Genomic DNA, 22,017 nt, shown 5'->3' with positions numbered 1-22,017 from the left:
CATTCCTTTCCAGCCAACATCTTCAATTCGAATATATTTCTTAAAAATAAATTTGTAAAAAATGCAATTTTTTCGTTTTTAGAAAATGTTTGCAGAAACGGTCAATTTTCACGAAAATTCGCGACAAAATTACAGCCTGAAATCAGTCACGTTTGTGTTAAATAGTGCATATACTACTTGTCGCATCTCTCCGTTACATTTCGCGTTTTTCGCTAATAACAACAAAAAACCTGACCCTGCTCATGATTAGGTTAGGCAGGCCAAGTTTAGGGCTGTTGGTGCTGGTATCAAGCATGACACCCCTTGTTTCCACAGAAGTATGTGGCATGCCTTGTCGATGGAAAGCTGGAATATTTGCTTACCTTTTATATCTTCTTTTTGACGAAAAATAGGATTTTCAATAACTGCAAACAGTGCTAATTACTTTGAGGAAAGCTTCAAATTTACTTTCACAATCATTTTCACTATTTTGTGATTTTATTTCTCTTTCATCTGTGAACGAAGAATGCCTTGTCAATAGGAAGCGTGGATGCTTGCATACGGTACTTTTTACATCTTTTTTCACCGATAAATTGTATTTTCGTAACTCCAAACAGTGCTACTTTCAGCATGGCTAGAATTTATTGTAACAATTGTTTCTACAATACTTAGTCTTTCTCCTATGCAACTTTGAAAAATCATTTAACATTTAGAATCGTTACCAGATAAACAGAATGAAAAGAGTTAAAGTGGTAAAAATAAAAACAAGGAAAAGGACCTCACTTTTGTAGGTCAGCCTGACATTTGCAGTTGCCAGTTTGTTCATGTCTTCTTATTTTATCCCTTTTTAACGACTTGTGCATTTTATTCACTCTTTAGGAAGTATTTTATTTTGTATCCACAAACATGCACACACTCCAAAAATACATATTTTTTTCCTTTTCATTTCTTCGTTTGTGGTGAAGCTAGGCAGCAAGTTGAAAATTGTTCAACAGAGGTTTGTTAACCCTAGAACACTAGCGTGTTCCCATATTACATTGTACCTAGCGCTACGTAAATGAAGAAATCTATTTTCAACGGAACTTCTACATCATGAAAACAAAATTACTATTCTCTTTTAACGTTATTTTGTTTATTTTCCTTGTATTGGTGTGTTAAAATGTATATGCATGGTTATATTAAACATAGAATATTGTAAACGAATGTCTTCATTGACAAGTGTGTACGTACGTTAAGAATGAAGGAGAAAAGTTCAAACATTAATAATAATAAGGAACGAATGCTATTTAAATATCTTACAAGAAAATAGTGCATGCTTCTAAACTATATTTTTCAAAATCTAACCATTTACGAATGTCAAAATTACGTGAAATATTTTTCTCGTTTTACTAGAGCTACGTAAAATTCATGTACAGTGCACAACATAACAAACAAAATCAAGATGATCATCGTTTGCACCCTCCATACCACAGTGCTGCCTTACGCCTGACAGACTACTTGAGGCATTGCTAGGTGGAGGGGTGAGTAGGTGTGAGGTAGGGAAAGGAATTAATGGCACACCACACGTAAATTTTACGTACGCTAGTGTTCTAGGGTTAAATGTGTTATACAGTACCAAGTAAGCAGTGTAACCAACTAATCCTAATTATGGGTTCAAGAATTGGGGCTGTGCAAGCACAGTACAGTTGGGAGCTGAGAAGACTGGGAGGCTGAGGAATACGAAACTGACCCGCCTGTTGTTGCTGTGTGCAGCCAGCTCGTCTGTGGAAGTCTTCCTTTCAGAGTGGCAGCACCATAAATGAAAAGGGCATGGTACGAAAACACATTGCAAATGAATGGAGCATATAAGTAACAAGTGAAAGCAATACTAATAATGGAGGAATTTTATTTTGATGATTAAACTATTTGTGCAATAACCTGCTTTCCACTCACCTTTCATCGTCACTATCTAACAGGGTTTGTGCCAATTCCGATCCTGAAGATGAATCGCTGTCACTGATGTCGTCTTCATCACTGTCAATACCACGTAGTGATGTAATGATTCTATCCAGTGTCCTCCATCAGACCATCTTTCTGCCAGTAGTCATGTTTGACAGTGATGACATGCCTGTCATATCCTTCCCAGTCAGCTGGCGTCACAGATTCCACGGCACCCCTTGTCACTTCCTTCAACCTTGACAATGTCAAATCTCCTGTTATATTTTTTTCCCTTCACAAGTAGTTATATTTTAGCCCACGCTAGTTCATTGGCATTCAATTCGCACATGTAAGGAAGCAATCTAAGCACTGAGTGGCCATTCATCTTCAGAAGTTCATCCACACGAAAAATCTTTATCTGGTGGCCTGTACTTTTCGATCAGTTGGAATATTTCAAAATTTTTCATGCTTTCGGAAAATGGCACTTCATTTAGTCTCGACCAATCTATCATCTTCTGCTTCACCGAATATATAGTTGGAGGCTTATTCACACACTTGCCCTGGGGAGAGCTGGCAGACGTTTTTCCCCTCACCCATTTATCGAAGTTAACGGAATTCATCTGTTCATGATAGTCTCTGGTTGCCTTTCCTGCCCTTGCTACATTTATAAAGCCGTGCCTTGAACCAGCATGAACTAAAATCAACCTATTAGAGGGACTGGTGTTGGTTGACACTCCTTGTACTGAGTCACTTTGCCAGCATTTCCCAAAGGTGAGATTGTTGTCGACACATGATTCGTCGATATATACTATCACACGATTCTCTGATCTGAAATTTTTAATTGTCCTTAGATATTTTGGTGCGCCAATGAACAATATTTGCACATTCTATGATAATTTTTCTATTGCTTCTGCATTTTTTCCAACTGAAACCCATATCATGAAGCAGACGACGTAAACATGCAATTTCCACAGAAAATTAATGGCTGAAAGAAGTTTCGGTGCCGTTGGTATTGTATTTTTCACAAGGTAAAATTCTTGTATTATTTCTCTGGTGCCCCTTCGATCGAATTCATCATAATGGAATCTGTATTGCTTGGCTCGTCGTCGTTTCTTACCCGGTGTAGACAGTGACATCTCGCCTGCATCATGGGCTTCTTTCCTTATTTTTGTTACACTCCGCACAGATACGCCCGTGTAATTAGACACATGCAAATTTGATTGCTGTAGCAAGTACTTCAGTTGTCCTTCTTTGGCCTCTTCATCACACTGCTGTATCACGTTTCTTATTATCTCCCTAACTTCACTGTGAGTAGTCTGTCCCATTCTTCGCAAAGAAGATATACTCGCACTGCAACAGTGGAACAAGAGCACTGAAGTTAGCAAGATGCACCCACACAGATCCACCTCACAGTGAAAGTTCTGATTCCATTATCAGATTCTCACCCTTTCCTACAGGAACTTCTGCATGTCTGACAACACTGAATAATTGAACACCAAGTCGAAGCTCCCCTCCCCGTTCGCCCCGAACCTCACCCTGCACTTGCAGTCTTCTCAGTTCCGAACTGTACCTGAATTCAAGTGCCACAACGGGCCAGTCTTTGAGTTAATATTTCATTCGTAATAGTTTTTTTTTTTTTTTTTTGTTAAGGTAAAAAATGAAAAGAATTATTTGGCAGAAAATAGGGGATGGAAGGATCTTGAATTATGATCCTATCTCATAATTGGCAAAAATGAAACCGTTTTGTGTCTTTTAGACATATGTCTCTGCAAATCTTTAGGTACAGAGTATGTGCAGTGATGGAAACTCGACCAAATTTAAATGGAATTCACCATAACATCTTAATGGTCCTACGAACTTCTTCAATGGGTTCGTATTGTTTTGAATAAATAAAATCATATACAATTTTTATCCTTATACTTTTATAGATCATGGCCCAATTTTTATATTTTGATTTAGAGCAGTTCAAAGACTGTATTATTGTTGCAACAATATTTATTATTAATAATAATGTGAAGATTCAGTATTCATTTATATTTAATCCATCAATAATATGCTTTATATTATACTGCCGATCAAAATTTGTTAAGCTATATATATTTTGTCCAGTTCCCAAATTGTCATCTTCTCAACATAAATACTTTCACTTTAGATGAACTCCTAGATTTTGGCAAGCACCAGCTAAGCACGTTTTTTCTTTAAATTTCATTTCCTTTTGAAAACCACTATGACATTCCAAACTCTGAAGAATTAAATATGTTTAGAATTCTTTTTAGAGCATTCATGTGAATCTTTCTGTGGCTGCTTCTGGGTATTCAGAATAGTTTTGTGGATGTGTAAGCCAATTTAAACTATTGCGAATACGTAGACAACAGTGAAAGCAAACCACACACAGATAAGCTCTTAAATGAAAGAATGTGAAGTGGAATTACTGTTAGTAACTTTTGCGAATCATAAACGCAATAACTAAAATTAAAAAATTGTCAGGTTTCAATTTTGCATTGATATTCCATGTAGAAGAGGGGATAATGTATACCGCGTTTGTTACAACCTGTCCCGGTTCCCGCGCTAGTTGCTCCCTGGCTTTTCTCGGTGCTGGGGAAAGTCAAAGCCAGGCAGCCAATTAAAATACGCAACGTGGCAACTACGTCTACGTAAGCGCCTGTCTTCTGGCTTCCATTCGCTCCTCGCTGCTCAGCAGACGATTTTTTCCTCGTTTCTCATTGGCACCGAAACTGTCGAGCGCTCCCTAGCGCGGGAAAGGGGACAGGTTGTAACAAACGCGGTATAACTGGCAGGCATGTGAATAGCATTTTACCTTGCAGGTATTGTATATGCTTTATGCTTCCATGAGTGGCAGGTTGTAAGATTCCATATGGGTACAATTGTTCTAAATTGCTGCCAATGGCTTTCGACTCATTAAAGATGCCAAACTGTTCAGTTATATTTTATTTTGATGTTGCACCTTTAATAATTATTAGACAGGGACATTTCTCTCCTATTTCATTGCCGTTTTTTCAACAGTGAAGACTCCAGTAGTAAATAACCAGGTAATTTAATGAACTTTCGTTCGGAAAAGAGAAATTTGCATGTGATATTTAGGAATATAGGCTATATAAAATTGGGTTCTCCACCCACAAAATAGTCTTGCTCGTCGCCTACCTCTTCGCTCCTTTTTTGGAGAATTACTGCTTTTCAGTCGCTGTTGCGGTTAATCTGATTTTATAAATAAGTGACATTAGAAAAAACTTTTCGAAACTGATATGGATTTTTCAAGAATGTCACAGATATTGTCAATTGTAATCAACATTACATATTATTTGGAGATGGGCATATATAGTTCGGAAGCGGTGAAATTGTCCCCTCTCCATAGGAATCGAACCCTGTCCCTTGAATGATAAGATGGTTGCATTAACCACTACGCTATCGACAGTAAACAGCCAGTTTTTGTAATATTAAATTGTTCTCGGAACCATCACTAAATTATTCCAAATGAGCAGTTAAAGGATGATACAATCCATTGAGAATAGTCTTAATTCTCTTTAAAAACTATGCTCCGTTTTTCAAAATTTCTAATAGCCTCATGGTTCTTGGAAATGCATGTAAAGCAATTCTAACTCCTTCCAGGGCCAGCATACAATATACAACCAAAACCTACAACCAAAATATTTCAGAAGTCTGTAAAAATCAAAGATTTTTGTTCCTTAGTCTAAAGTACAGGTGTTCTATAAAATCACAATTTCGTGGTACTACCTATGAGCAATTAGCAGAACATGTTGAAGGTTAAAACCAAGAATTATGGGAGCTTGTAAATTGGCATTTCTTTTGATGGTTCGACGTTCATTATATTTAATTACAAAACTCTGTGTGTTCAATGTCAAATACCTATGAATGTGGCAGATTTTAATCATATACAATAACATTCTCTATCATAATTCCTTTTGGTTCACTTTTCATTGAATTTTGATGCTGTGGCGAATTTATATTGTTTCATAATAAAATAAAATTTCCACTCCCTGACTTCACTCTATAATTAAACGAATATTGCATATGAACTATAGTTGATTGAAATACACGATTGTAATTTAGTACTTGTTGAGAATATGATTTAAATAATATTGGAAACTTTTAAGTATGCCAAAACAACGCATGAATTTATGAAAAAATGACATTAGTTGCTTTATTGGAACCACCAAGCCAAGATCATATAAACCCACAATGAACTGGGCGCACACAATTATTTTTATCTGGTGCGGGACACACTGAAGCACTGGACCTCTGGCAAGTGCCCGAAATGCACCCCCTCCTTTCTCGAGTCAGTATGATGTGTTGCAGAGCATCGTGCGATGACATTTTTACATTCCGTTTTAAATGTCTTACTTTCACACAGAGGTGATTACTGTTGAACTTGTTACTGAAGTGTGCACAATGCCTAGGATACGAGGATGATAATCATGAATGAAGGAATCATGTGTATTCTTCCCCGGAAATCTAACACCTTATTAAGTTTTTAATTTTGGTGGTTTTACTACAATCGCTTCTCATGTAAATGATCAAGGAAAATGTTATTCTACTGCTTAGTGCTTACCTCAAAAAATACCTTTGGTTCTTCCACTCTTCCCCTGCAACCACCTTTTCGTAATCAAAATTTGACATATTAATAATGATACGACGTGGTGGTCGACGGATACACTGGACCAAGGCGATTCACCATACATAACTGGCCAATCCAACACCAAATTTCAACTGAAAAGTTCCAGACAAACCATGCGAAATATGTACCTGCTTTTACTTAACCTTCATATTCTTCCATTAAAGAGGTTGCAGGCATGAGGCATGCAGAGAGAGGGAGGCCAGAAATTCATGAAAGGACATTTGGTTCCTCCACGGTACCTGTTTCACAGAAATGTGTCAGGTAGTATCTATTAAGAAATGCAGGCAGTTCTCTGAGTGCACCAACCTCTGCCCACTCTAGGCCTGTTCCCCCTGGCACTGCCGTCAGCCCCCCGATGGCATCAGGTAAAACTATTTTGTTTAAATTGTCTGCAGTGAAGAGTGAAAATGTAGACAGCAGATATAATTTTGCTCACAACTTTGGTGAAGGATAAATGCACAGAAAATGAACAAGCAGCTATTTTTTCATGTTATTTATAAAAAGATGTCTAGCAGCAAGTATTGGAAGATTCTCTTCTCTCTAGACTTCAGTATGTTCTTTCACAGGGGACCTTCTTTATCTGTACCTTCGCTGACCCCTGTTAGACAGAATATGTGACTTTGACGTCATCAACATATTCCTTACACATCTACGTCAAAGGTCAACAGCTCCCAAATTTTGGGAACTGCTTCGGCCGGTGGTTGAATGTACTAGAAGGCACTATGATTGATGTAAATATCTGTATCATCAAAAATAGTATGGAGTGTATAGTAAGGGATGATTTCAATAACAGTCAATTATCACTTCAACCGATGTTTTAAAATAGACAGAAAAAATGTAGTATTTGTATGATATTTCTAAATTCTATGTAACTTAGTCCCCCCCCCTCTTCAAACTCAATTTACCTTAATTTAATACTGTTGAACTTTTGAAAAAGGGACTTGCTTTACAAAGCCACCCTGATAACCCGTGAACCCCGCCTGGAGATCAATTCTACCAACAGGCCTGCCCCCCTTCCCGGAGTATTGTTACAAGCGAGCACGCCTGTACAAAAGTTGGTCGAACTCGAAACAGAAGTAGCAAATCCCTAGGGGAAAGGGGGGGGGAGACAATTCACGTTCCACTTTATTTGAAGAGACCAAACTGCCATTCGTAATCTGCTTAGGGGTTTGTCAGTCACGTACTTCCTGTTCTTGCTGTTAGCAGAAATTTGAATCCAGGTTCATTTAATGAGTGCAAACATATTTTCTCAAAATTTCTTCAGAATCAAAAATAAGTTAGAAAAATATAGTCTCATTTTTTAGGGCGTGACTGGAGGGCAAAAAGATTATATTGCCTGCCCCCCTAACCTCCCGGTTCCGCCATCCCTGACACAGCGGTATTTCTTCTGTTTGGTGATGAAATACTTTTGAGAATACGTATTAATCTCCTAATGGCAGCCTACATCATATTTTCCAAGTAATCACCCAGCATGGTACTATATGCACAGGGAACTAACTTTTAATCAGCACCTTACCGTTCTTCTTTTTCTTTGGGGTTGAAAGTGTACTTTTTTTTACATTAAAGTCACTATTAGCCAAAAGTGGCAGGAAAGTGACCTTATTGAATGAGTCGGTGAAGATGAGTGTGCTGCTACATCTATATATAAAAATGGATATATTTTTGTTCCGGCATAACTCTCAAATGCCTGGAGCGATTTCAACCAAACTTGGTACACATATCACTTGTAATCTGGAAAGAAATACTGTGGGGGTAAGACACCCCTGGCACCTTTAGGGGTGGGGGTGGAAAGGGGGTGACGTAAAAATAATCGAAAACGACCGATATTAATGTGGAATCCACAGTTTTTGGGGTTGCTAAGATGAATAGTGACACTCCCAATGTCATTAAAGTCCAAGACACCCCGAAGGGCAGGGGTGGAAAGGGGTGACATGTAAAAATAATCGATAACAACCGATATTAGTGTGAAATACGTAGTTTTCGCCCTCGCTAAGATGAATAGTAAACTCCCAATGTCCTTCAACTCCAAGTTCATTTTACACTATAGTAAGAATTCATTATTTGCCTGTCTAATAGAAGTTTTGGATAAATAGAACCCGAGCAATCAGCTAGTAGGAGATAAGATTTAATGTAGCTTGGAGACCCCAAAGCTAGTTGAAATTGTGGTTACTGTTGTTGAAAAAAGGTTGGATTTAATGTTTTTTTATATGTACACATATGAGTGGGCCTTCCAATGGCATGAAGTAATGCTGTCGCCTTGTTATCAATGTAGTCAAGGGTTCCGGGTCAGGAGAGATTGATTGAATTCAGTGGTGGACAACTTATCCAAACCTAATATTATGTTTGTCAACAAGCTTAGATGTAATCAAACTATTGCTCTTTATGATTGTGCCATAATTTGTTTATTAATATTAAATTTCAGGGGTGCATGCTAATAAATGCGAAAAGTTTAAAAGCTTAGAAAGTTTACAAGTAAAGTTGTTGGGATCTGGCAATCGACTTATTTAAAATAATAATTTGCTGGGCTGCAGTTCATGAAGGGTAAGAAATGTTGCACCAGGTGGCCAAAATACATCACTTCGTGACCAGGTTAATGGCCAATAAGTCAAATTGTACATGAAAGCGAGAATGCAAGTATTTTTAAGGGCTTGTAGTGGCTTGTAATCAAGTGGTGCCAGGTTTAACCTTTTAACATAAAAGCCCGAGTATACTTGGGTTTTTAATATCCATGAAAATATAATATCCTGAGTATATTTGGGGTAACTTCTTTTTATCCGTACACATTTTAAAGGGACGATTATACTCGTTTTTCTATGTTTCTGCATGTTTCCGCTAGATAGTGCTGTTGAAGTTGTTGTTTACTTGTTTTTCCGGTAGATGTCACTAATAGTGCTGTTGAAATTTTATTTTCTTTGCCTTTCCAGTAGATGTCACTAATCTCCTTCTTTTGGCGTTTATTTTCATCTACGGCGTAGGTGTGAAAAAGTCAGTTAGGGTGCCTTTGTTTTCTTCCGTGTTTCTTGGTGGTATTCTTCTTTTGTGAAAATGGAGAGTGAAGAAGAGCTTGATATTGAGTTTAGTGGTTCAGATAGCTCCTAAGAAAGTTCAGAAGAAAGTGATGTGTCAGATTGATCGGAAACTGACTTTGCAAGTGCCAGACAGTGGTGTGAAATTGATACTTCTGGACAACTCCCAACTGCCCAGCCAAGCTTTACTTTCACAGGTAAACCCAAAGTAAATTTCGAAGCCACATATTGAGGATGTTATGCACTACTTTTGTCAGTTTATTGATGATGATTTTGTAGGAATTTTGGTGACTGAAACTAACAGATATGCAAGGCAGACACTGGCACGAGAATAGAAAGACACAACAATGCACGAAATGTATATTTTTATTTCACTCATACTGTACAGAGTATTGTAAAGAAACCTACCTATCAAATGTACTGGACTAAGAATAAAATTTTAGCTACACCAAGTTTTCGACAAATTTTGCCGTTTCATAGATTTGTGAATTTGAAGAAAAATCTGCGTTTCTCTGATAATAGTACATATGACTCTGAGAGTTATCCTCAACCAAAACTGAATAAAATATGGCCAATTTTTGATCACTTATCTACCAAATTTAAATCTGCTTGTACTCCAGAATGAGATGTGACAATTGATGAAAGTCTGATGTTATACAAAGAACGGTTGGGATGAGTCCAATATATACCTATGAAATAAGCCAGATTTGGCATCAATCTCAGCGTCATATGTACATTCATGCTGTGTGAATCGGCAACTGGATATGTCTGGTCCCTAATAATATACACAGGCGCTGGCACTAAATTTCATGAGGACTATAAAGATTTACCCATGTCATCACAAGTTGTCATGACACTCATGAAACCCCTGCTGAATATGGGATACTGCCTAACTGTAGACAACTACTACAGTTCTCCCCAGCTTGCCGACATTTTGATATCTAATAGAACAGAGGTGTATGGCACTGTGCGTCCCACAAGAAAGAATATGCCTCCATCGTTTCAAAGGATGAAACTGAAGAAAGAAGAGACTCTAGCATTCCAACGAGGTAAACTTCTTGCACTGAAGTGGAAAGACAAAAGAGATGTCTCGATGTTATCCAGTTTCCACAGTGCGGAAATGGAAACATGCAGACAAAGGAACAAAGATGTTGTGAAACCTGTGGTCGTGTTTGCATATAATGATACAATGGGAGGTGTTGATAGGGTAGATCAGTACATTGCAAACAATCCATTGCCACGAAGGCGAGGTAAAAAATATTATAAGACAATATTTTTCCACCTCTTAGAACTAGCTGTGTGGAATGCCTTCGTACTCTACAGAAAACATGGAGGACGGAAGATTGTCCTTGACTTTCGTGTCGCTGTCATTGAGAAAGTGGTTGCTCATCATCAAAGAGAAGAATTTTTGTCGAAAGCAGCTGGTCGCCCCTCAGCAACTGCAACACCAATGCGACTTGTTGGTTGCCATTTTTCTTCAGTGATTCCTCCAACTGAAAAGAAGCAAAATCCTACAAGAATGTGGAGAATGTGCAGCAGTGTTCGTGATGCTAGAGGGAAGAAGGCTAGAAGAGAATCCAGATACATGTGTGAGGAATGCAGTGTAGCTTTGTGCATTGATCCATGTTCCAGGGCTTATCACACAGCCAGTATCCAGGGTGGCGACAGACCTGGAAAACCGGGAAAAGTCAGGGAATTTGAGGTGTCAAAAAAAGTCAGGGAAATGTCAGGGAATTTCGTCTTCATTGACTTTTTATTTTATTTTATTTATTTATTTATTTAAAGATATCGTTATGGAACTCTGCACGGGAACAGGAAATCTCATTCGTAAGTTTCGGCTTCAACTTTTAGGCCCCATTTATGCGCAACACAACCACAGCGCCAGAAACCAGTGATGGCAGGAGGAGAGAGAGAGAGAAATTTCTCTCGCCCGGGCTTCTCGGCGGGAATTTTAAATTCTAACACCCTTTGGAGGAAAATTGTTATACCTCTGGCACTATGGGAGCAATCTACTTCGGATAACTTTTGTTTTTCAGCTAAAACATCATCGCATGCAACCGTGTACAATTCAGAACACCGGACCGAGGAAGGGGGCTTGTGGAGTCACGTCCCCCGAATTTCAATAGAAAAAATAAAAATCTGGAGTTTGCCCCCTCTTCTTCCACTATTTTGGGGAGAAGCCGCGAACTTTAGTATTCCTTTCAAAGAATGGATATTTTTCAAGAGAATGAAGCATGTTTCATGTTCTTGGGTGCACAAGTTGAATAATAAGCCAAAATGTGATTTTTATTTTTACGAAAAATAGGTAATTTGCATTTTTGGAGGTAAATTGTTATAACTCGGGCACTATGGGAGCAATCTACTTCGGATAAGTTTTATTTTGCAGCTAAAACATCAGAGCATGCAACCGTGTACAATTTGGAACGCTGAACCTAGGAAGGGGGGTTTGGAGGCGTGGCCCCCGAATGTCAATGAAGAAACCATAAAAATTTGGAGTTTGCCCCCCCCTTCTCCCGCTGTTTGGAAAGAAGGCGCGAATTTTAGTGTTCTTTTCAAAGAATGGACATTTCTGAAGAGAACGTAACATGTTTCATGTTCTTGGGTGCCATACAAGTTGAATAATAAGCCAAAATGTAATTATTATTTTTTTTTACAAGAAATAGGTAATTTGCATTTTTGGAGGAAAATTGTTATAACTCGGGCACTATGCACTATGGGAGCAATCTACTTAGGATAAGTTTTGTTTTTCAGCTAAAACATCATAGCATGCAACCGTATATAATTCAGAACGCCGAACCGAGGAAGGGGGGTTAGGGGGCGCGACCACCGAATTTCTATGAAAAAAGAAAAAACAAAATCTGGAGTTTGCCCCCTCTTCTCCCGCTATTTTGGGGAGAAGGCGCAAACCTTAGTATTCTCTTCAAAGAATGGACGTTTCCAAAGAGATTGAAACATGTTTCATGTTCCTGGGTGCCATACAAGTTGAATAATGAGCCAAAATGTGAAACTCTGTTCGGAAATATGGCATGGATATGTTGCGGAGAGGGGGGGAGCTTGGTCATCAATATGAATTTCCCAGGCTTGCTTCAGACCTGTGTCAGAGTTTCCACCCAAACATAAGAGTATGAAAGTCCAAAAAGCACATTCATTTCGTAATTAGCACCATGATACCATATGGTATCATCGGGGGAGTAAAGGTTAAGCCTCTAAATATTACGTGGAAAATGCATTGAATTATTTTTTTCTTGTCCCTATGGGAGTAGTAAGGGGACTTGTCAACAGATGGAGGGGATAAGAGCAGGTGGCGCCGTCCGATAGTTGTCGGACGTCGTAGTAAGGCATTTTGTTGGGCAAACTGAAGGAACATGGAAACAAATAGGTTCCATTGATACATACGATTTTTGTCGAATATCTCCACCCGACAGAGTATCTCACTACAACATGCGACAGAAATTGCATGGACTGCAACATCCAACAAAAATCGAATGCATAAACAAGAAGAGCTTTAGACTGCAAATATGCTGCTGGAATTTTATTACTCTTCTGGCTCACTTCACCTTATTTAATGTAGCAGTGCTTACGAAGGTTTTCTTTCATCATCCTGACGTATTACTGTTTTCGCACAAGTTAACAGGTTTACAATGACATTGCAATATTCTTATATATCAAGAAGGATCCAACCAAATGGAATATACGTATATTGAATACTATCACGAAAAAGTGAAACATAAATCTGCATTAGTGAACGTTATAAAAATTGGCAAGTGCATGCTCCCAACCTCAAATTTACTGCAACACTAGTATTGCAATGAAATTAACACCACTCTCTGTCCTGTCTGTTTAAACTCATGAGAGATGGTCATTAATCTCTCACTGAGTGTCCAATATTATGAAATAAAATACTAATAATAAATACGTAAATATTTTAATATCATATTTACTCGAATCATTCAATCATAAAAGCAAATCACTTTCTTCAAGAATTGACTTTTCTCTGCCAGCCCTGCTAAATTTTCACTTTCTATCTACTGATTTAAACGAGGGGTGGCCAGAAAGTAATTTCCAATTAGTAGGGACATTGATTTTTCGCAAACGCGAAAACCGTGAAAAATGGTAATTGCTGCGAAGTTATGTTTAGGAATGTGCAGTGATGTCTGGACACATTTTTCGCCCGTTCGAAATAATGCGAATTTGTCATAAAATGCGAATTGTTGGCGTTTTTAGCGGTTTTTTTTAAAGAAATGTCCTAAAACAACGAAAAATTCCATGAGATCCAACATTCTTGTAGGCCATGTTTGTGTACATAGAACATGCAAGTTTTCCAACATTTTACTCAAGAGTAAACTGTAGAGTTATATGTACATGGAATAATTCCGACAGCCACATTAAATTATGTATTTCCCACGATTTTTTCAACTTAACAAGTCAAAAAAAGATAATGCCAATTTTTAGTCCCATAATATATCGGTATCTGTCACGTGAGATTGATTGATTTTAATTTTTTGGGTGCGTCGCCACTTACGGTCATTATTCACCCTTCAGTATGTACGGGGAAAATTCCATTATCTAAAATCCTTACTTTAAAATTAAAATAGGGGTATGGAAAATAACTTTCCCGAAATAACATTCAAGATATCAAACTCTCACGAAGAGGCATAAGTCATGTGACTTACAATTTGAAACAGTAGTTTAAAAACACCATGAAGGTATAATTTCAGATATTTGCCAGAAAATGCGCTAAAATGAAAATGTGAATTTTGGGGAAAATAACACCGTATAGTAAAAAATAAAAAATAAGAAAATACACCAATTTAAAAAAAAAATAACAAAATATCAAGGTCCCTACCGATTAGGCATAAATAAAACAAGAATATCAGTTATAATTTATTAAATTAGTAACAGTGAGTCCTAACCTAATTTTCGGCATAATCACTACCGTTGTTCTGGCATTTGTCATAGCATGGCACTAAATTGTATATGCCCATGTTAATGTGTCTGACAGCAAAGATTGGAACTATCTCCACCGCAGTGTAGCTGTCAAATCCTTGCCCTGCCAGAAACCTCTTCAGTTAAACAAAGAGATGAAAGTCGGTACATTCAAGGCCAGGGCTGTACAGGGAGTGGTCCAAGATCTCTCACCCGAAGTGATGCAAAGTACCCGTGTGTACTCAGCTGTATGGGGTTGTGCACATTCGATTGGCCTTCCGTGAATTGTCTGCACCATCGTCAGACCTTACTATCACTCACGACGTCCGGTCTGCACACCTCACACGATTGCTGGTGGCTCTGTGCCAAATTCTGAGCGTGCAATGTAGGCTACATCACAGTCGGTGGGAGACTGTATGAGAGCTGCAATCTTTAACCTAGAACTGTCCTAAAACGGCTGCATTGCAACTGTACCAGATTACATCTACATGCCACTTCTTCCTGTCTTGTATGTGTGTGTGTGTCGCTCTCCGACCACTAGTGCTGCGTATAGGCACCATTGGAGGAGCTTTTTTCAGGATGCCCCTCGTATATGAACTTTCAGAAACTTTTATTATTAGAGTGTTCCTGTTTTAATATGTGGTTAGCTAAATCAGGTACCTATACAATGCAATTCTATAAATTCCTTGCGTTCAATTTCTAATACCTACATACCCTTTTCGTCAGCATTGATGGTATAACTGCATGTTGTCAGTTTCACAGTACTTCACTTGGATATACTGTACTGAAGCAGAAATCCCATTGATAATGTAAGGAAATATGACACTTTATTTTGTTCGATTCAATTGTTTCACTTATATGCAAGAGTGAAGTTGTTTGGTTTACAGAGAAGAGAGAAGTAGCTTTATGCATTGAAAAATGAGTCCGCACTCATGGTTCTTGCAAGCAGAGGGTTCCAAACCTCAGTGGAAATATCAACATATAATACCGAGAATGTATAAGGAGACTCATAAATTGCAAATTGTATTTCTTAATCAATCACTCTTCACTCTTATCTCATGTAGTCGTAACTTTAAAAATAATCAAATACTTATTTTATTTTAAACTTACTGCGTATGACAAAATTCCCGTAATCCTTCGCTAGCTTGTGAATTGTAATAATTTTCCAAATTCACTATTTTGCAGTTTCAATTCAAATCATAGAGAATAGAGAAATTATGTCAATTTCATAGAAGATAATATTGGTACTTAACAAAACCATACGTGGATCTGTGTGAGTTTATTATTTCTATTTGCAAAAAGATCGATTTAGTTTAGTTTGTAATTGCCAGGGAAAAATGTAAATTTTGTCCTGGAAAACCTGGAAAAGTCAGGGAATTTCATTTCTGCTTGTTTGTAGCCACCCTGGTATCATATAAACAATGTATTTCACGTTTAGTGGGTACACTTACATGTTTTAGGACTAATGACAAAGTCCCTATAATATAAACAATTGTTTTCAAGTTCACTAATTAGTGTTTCAGTGCTGTTTTGTGTTTATTTTGATTATTAAAATAACTTACCTTGATTTTTTAACAAGTTCTATTTGTAATATTTTACTCATTGATAGCACGAGTATACTCAGGATTTTATTTTAGGGGCTTTTCAGACGCATGTATCTCATTGTTGAGTTGTCAACAATCAACATTATTATAACCATTTATCATGTTCTTAACTGATTATTTCAACCGAGTAATAAAAAAATTACATTAAAATCAAAACAATTTAAAAAAAAAAATCTATGTTAAGAGAGGTTAATATCCAGTGGAGGCACATTGCACAATTGTTCGGATCCCACTTTAAGCTGGAGGCCCAGTCCAGATTAGCCTATCTGTGCATAAAGTGGACTTGAATGAAATGTTCAAACACACATTTTAGCAAACACAAATGTAAAAGGTTTTGAGGCTAGATTTTCAATTTTAGATGTAGTTGAAGGAATTTTAGTATCATTGAGGTGTTTTTTCCAAATATGCAGTTATGTATGACAAAAATTGTAGCGAGATAAGTATTTACCATAGAAAGGTGAGATCAGTTTAGTTTTTCTTCCTAATGACATGCCTTTCAAAGCAGGCAAAATGTATACATTTTTCTTCCCCTAAAAAGAAGGAAAAAGGGGTGATCTTCCACATAGTACACCCAATTGTCAACCTCACTTCCACATAGTACACCCTGAACTGCATTTTGCAGACTAACGAGGCTCTGGCATCTTGTATGACCAGTATAATTCTGTGTGTTGTCCTGTCTTTTGTCCTTGTGTCTGCTGAGTGCATCCATTGGAGGCTCAGTTTTTAACCGAAGTCAGAATGTTTTAATATTTTAGTTACATGGCATTACAGTTGTATTATTTTAGTTATGGTAAGGGGCTGGACCCTGTATAACGTGACGGGTGCAAAATGGCCTAAGTGCTGATGCACCCAAAATTTTAAATTCATATTTGGAGAAGAAGAAGAATGATAATTTTACACAAAAATTCTTCTTCAGGTCATTATGGCCACTGCAATGAACTAAAGTGAGTGAAAAATTCTGATATGTAGCACTGTAACCTTGCTATAACCATGAGAATTTGCTTTGCAAGTTGTTAATAACTTACTGAGAAATATATTATATAACCTCATCACCCATTTCCTGATTCAACTTGCCGACATTATCACCTGCAAGAACTTCCACTTTGGAGACCAGCACTTCTGCAAATATGTTGCACAGCCACGGACACCATAATGACACCTATGCCAACCTGTACGTGGGCAGGCTGGAACAAGAGTTCCTAGACTCGCCATCCCAGAAACCACTCCTGTGGCTAAGATTCATTGATGACTAGGGAACAGATTTTAAGGTGCAAAATTATGGCCGGGAAAGGGATAAAGAGGTTCTGAAAATGTTTTCAAAAAGGTGCAAAATAGGTGCTGATAAAATGACTTTACCAGGTGTAGAAGTATGAAACCGGAATTTGTTTGCAAGAAGTAAACGGCTGGTGTTTGCAACTGAGAAACAATATTTTATTCAAAGTAAGCTCCATTGCGAGTTACACATTTCTCCCACCTTTCCGACAGGTTATGAATGCCACGCCAAAAAAAACAACCTTCTTTTGAAGCAAACCAGTCCGCGAGCCATGTTCGTACATCTTCATACGAATTGAAGCACTGTTCTGCAAGAGCGTGTCCCAGTGAGGCAAATAGATGATAATCTGAAGGAGCCAAGTTGGGAGAATACGCCGCATGCCCTAGTATCTCCCATTTGAACGCCTCGATCGTTTCCCGGACCCGTTTTGCTGTGTGTGGTGAGGCGTTGTCATGGAGCAGGATGACCTTGTGTTACCTTGATTCATATTCCGGCCATTTGTCACGTAATGCTCGATGTAAATTGATCATTTGCTGTTGGTAGCGATCTGCGTTAACGGTTTCACCGGGTTTTAGCAGCTCATAATAGATGACGCCCCGTTGATCCCACCAAACACAGAGCAGTGTCTTTTTTCCAAAGCGATATGGTCTTGCAGTGGATGTCGATGGTTCAACTGGATTCACCCACGATTTACGACACTTAGGATTCTCCAAATATATCCATTTCTCATCGCCGGTCACTATGCGATGGAGAAACGACTTACTTTTGTATCTGGCGAGCAGCATTTGACAAGTGGTCTTGCGGGATCCTTGCTGTCTTTCATTCAGTTCATGCAGAATCCATTTGCTCGCTTTCTGCACCTTTCCCATAGCTTTCAACCGAAGAGAAACAGCTTTCTGCGTCACATTCAATTATTCCGCGAGCTCCTGCTGCGTTTGGGTATCATCTTCATCGAATAAGGCTTGCAATTCGTTGTCTTGAACTTTTTCGGAGGTTTCCCACGTTCCTCGTTTTGCAAGTCAAAATCGCCACTTTTGAATTTCTTGAACCACTCGGAACACTGTGTTTTCCCGAGAGCATGTTCGCCGTAAGCTTCGATGAGCTTTCGATGGGATTCTGCGGCGGTTTTCTTCAAATGATAACAGAACACCAATGCTGTCCGCAAATCGTAGTTCGTAGGCACAAAACTCGACATGTTCCGGGTGTGCAACACCTTCCTCTGTCTGGCACTCGGGTTACTGTGTTCCGATATAATATCCTCGGGAGTGGCGGGCAGCAGCTGGCGCTGCTTACGCGATCTTCCGCGCCCTCCACTACTGGCTAGCACCATCTATCGGCCAATTCCAGTTTCATACTTCTACACCTGGTATTCAGGTCTAAACCAGTTACATTAACATTTTTTATTCAATACTATAGTAAATAACATAATTTATGGTAAACATTGTATAATTTATATTATACTATTTTATCGCTCTCGTCCTGCTCTAAATGAGTAGGTTTTTATGTATCTGCTCAAGAAGAGTGAATATAATTTAATTTTCTGTCCAATTTTTTAACAAAACTTGAAATAAAAGAAAGGAAACAGGTGCTGAAGCATCAAAAAAAAGGGGGGTTAAAAATGGGATACATGTGCTAATCTCTCGAAATGGTGCAACAAAGTGTGTTCATTTCACTTGACTTCATGTCCTAAAATTCATATCTTAAACGATCGGTATGAAAACAGCTATATTTTGGGAAATGTGCAGCACCTTAAAATCCTCCCATCCAACCTTCCTAAACCAGCTCAATAACTTCACCACCATCAAATTCACCTGGTTCCACTTCAAAGACCAAGTGACATTCCTAGATGTACACACTGTGGGAGATCACTTGAACACACCCATTACATCAAACCCACCAACAGCCTCCAAATATGTCCGCTACTCCAGCTCTCACCCCTACCACACCGAAAAAGCCATCCAATCAACCATGGCTACCCCATCAACCTCATTAACAAACAAACAACCATAGCCACACACAGACCAAACAAACCAAAACAAAATGCTCTGCATTGATCACCCAATACCGCCCATTAAGATCAACCCTACTCATCACTCCCTCCATCCTTCACAGTGATCCCGACACCAGGAATATCTTCGAGACAAACCCAGAGTCATCTTCCATCTGCACCAACAACACTCAAGAACATCTTGGTCCGAAATACACTGATCCCCCAAGTGCATATATTCTATGCAGGTATATTTAATAAGCGTAATGAAATATGAAGAAAGCACTTGAATAATACCATCCATTCCAAAAACCAAGCTTTTTTGCAACTGCTACTTGTGTCGAGCTTGAATTTTAAGTCGAAAGCTGTATTTTAAATTAACAAATGGATGTTTTATATGCTAGAGAGGTAAATCAAACCTGTAGAATAAGAAAAGTGCTGCCAACTAGTGCATTTTCATTGATTTGAAACACTTGAGGAGGGGGGAGGACCAATTACCCTAAATCATAAAAAATGTAATGTATTGCAAGAAGATGTGTGTTGTAAGTGTACATGTAGAACATCATAACAATAGATTCCCTTGTTATGTATTGTATATGTATTCTGCAACCAGTAATTGTGCCCTGGTGGCTCAGATCCCACTTTACACTGCATGCCCAGTCCTGATCAGCTCATCGGATCACAAAGTCGACATAGAACAGGCTTTATTTAATTATTTCTTTATTTTCACATTCAAACATATCTCGTAAAGTCATTTAGTCAGAATTATCCTTCAAAATCCTGCCATATTGCACAATTCAATGCTTGACAGTACAAGGAACACAAATTGATTGGTGCTGTGATGTTAAGAGGTCCTAGATTGAAATCCTTGCTATAGGGTTCCCTAATGAATGTCATCTAGTATCAATTCATTGTTCAAGGAAGTGAAAAGGAATGTATCATTTTGAGAGATTAATAATACTTATATTATGTGACATGTAGTCACTAATTTTGAACAGTGATATGGGGCATGTCACAAGTTACGTTACAAGTTACTCTCGTGACCATCAGAGATAGTTTTCCAATTATGTTGTAACATTTAGTACTTTTATAGCATTCATTCATTCATTCATTTTTTTCTGCCTAATTGGCAGGTTTTTCACTGCAATCTCCAGCTTTCCCTATTCTCTGCCTTACGCTTCGTAATAGCATACGACACAGTTAATTTAATATCATCCATAAGCTGATATCTCCTTCTTCAATGGACTTTTCCTCCTTCAACCATTCCCTCCAATGCATTTCTTAGCAGGCAGTTCCTTCTTAGACAGTGTACTAACCAGTTTCTTTTCCTCTTCTTGATGATCTCCAGTATAGATCTTTTTTCACCAACTCTGTTTAGTACGACTTCGTTTCTTACCTTGTCCGTCCATTTTTCGCCATGTCCACATTTCAAAAGCTTCAAGTCGTTTTTCTTCATTTCTTCTCAACGGCTAGGTTTCTGAACCATATAGTGCTACACTCCACACAAAACATTTCACTAATCTCTTCCTTAGACCTATGTCCATGGGTCCACAAAAAACATTTTTTCTTCTATTGAAAGCTTCTTTTGCTATTGCGATTCTCATTTTAACTTCTTGTTCGCTCTCACATTAGTATTCCTTGGTTTCCTTTCTATGACCATTGCCTTTGTCTTGTTTACATTAATCTTCATCCCATACTGCTCACAGCTGCTGTTTAACTCTCCTAACTCTATTTATGGTTATTTCATCCTCAGCGAATAATGCCATGTCATAAGCAAATCTTATGCAGTTTATTCTTCTTCCTCCCAATTTGACACCTCCTGTGCCTTGGAAACAATTTTCACTATATCTTCTAAATAGATATTAAACAAAGTAGGTGATAGGCAGCATCCTTGTTGTACTCCTCTTCCAATTTCACAGCCTTCTGTCATTTCGTCTCCTGTTCTCACTTTAACTTGTTGATTCATGTATAATTTGCTTAGAAGTCTTCTCTCTTTCCAATCTACACCAATTTTCTTCAGAATTTCTGAAAGTTTAACCCAATTCACTCTATCAAAGGCTTTCTCCAGGTCTACAAATACTACAAACACCCCCTTTCCTTTCTCTGAATAAAAATAAAATTTCAACCTACTTATTTTAATGCTTTTGAGTTTGGGTACTCCTTGTTGGCGCAGTGGTTATGTAGTTTCCTTTAAACTAAGGGGTCCCAGGTTCGATACATGGTGGTTTAGATACCACTTTAACTGTAGGTCTGATCCCATTAGCTTATCTGTTCATAAAGTGGACATACAAGAAAAATCCACAACGATTTGGAGCTTATCGTCATTTGTAAGCCTAATAGACAGCTTGTTAATTATGTCCCTCATTTCGGTTCACTACACAACACAGCACATATCATTCACAAAAATACAATCCACTCACTACTGTATTCACACGCTGTCTCTAAATAAATTCCATGCTCCAAGACCACTTGACGCGATCTAGACTAGAACTAGTCCTTCATTTCGGTAATTTTTAGATTCACTCATAAACCATTCCCACTCAGCCAACAATGTTCTACTCCCCACTGTATCTCTAGTTGTTTGAAGGTCAACGACCTCTTTTTCAAATACTCCTCAAGCGTTCAATGATGTTCTTGTCCTTGCATGTGAC

General features: G+C 38.2%; 1 protein-coding gene across 2 annotated transcripts in view; it reads left to right on the top strand.

The window, feature by feature from the left end:
* Positions 1-22,017, top strand: part of LOC145985109 (uncharacterized) — a 59,293-nt gene that overhangs the window by 5,224 nt on the left and 32,052 nt on the right. The gene's annotated exons all lie outside the window — the stretch shown is intronic.

The sequence above is a fragment of the Lepisma saccharinum genome, chromosome 3 (genome assembly GCF_977018435.1).
Source record: "Lepisma saccharinum chromosome 3, izLepSacc3.1, whole genome shotgun sequence".
NCBI classification, from domain to species: Eukaryota; Metazoa; Arthropoda; class Insecta; order Zygentoma; family Lepismatidae; genus Lepisma; species Lepisma saccharinum.
This window is presented reverse-complemented; position numbering and strand designations above follow the sequence as displayed.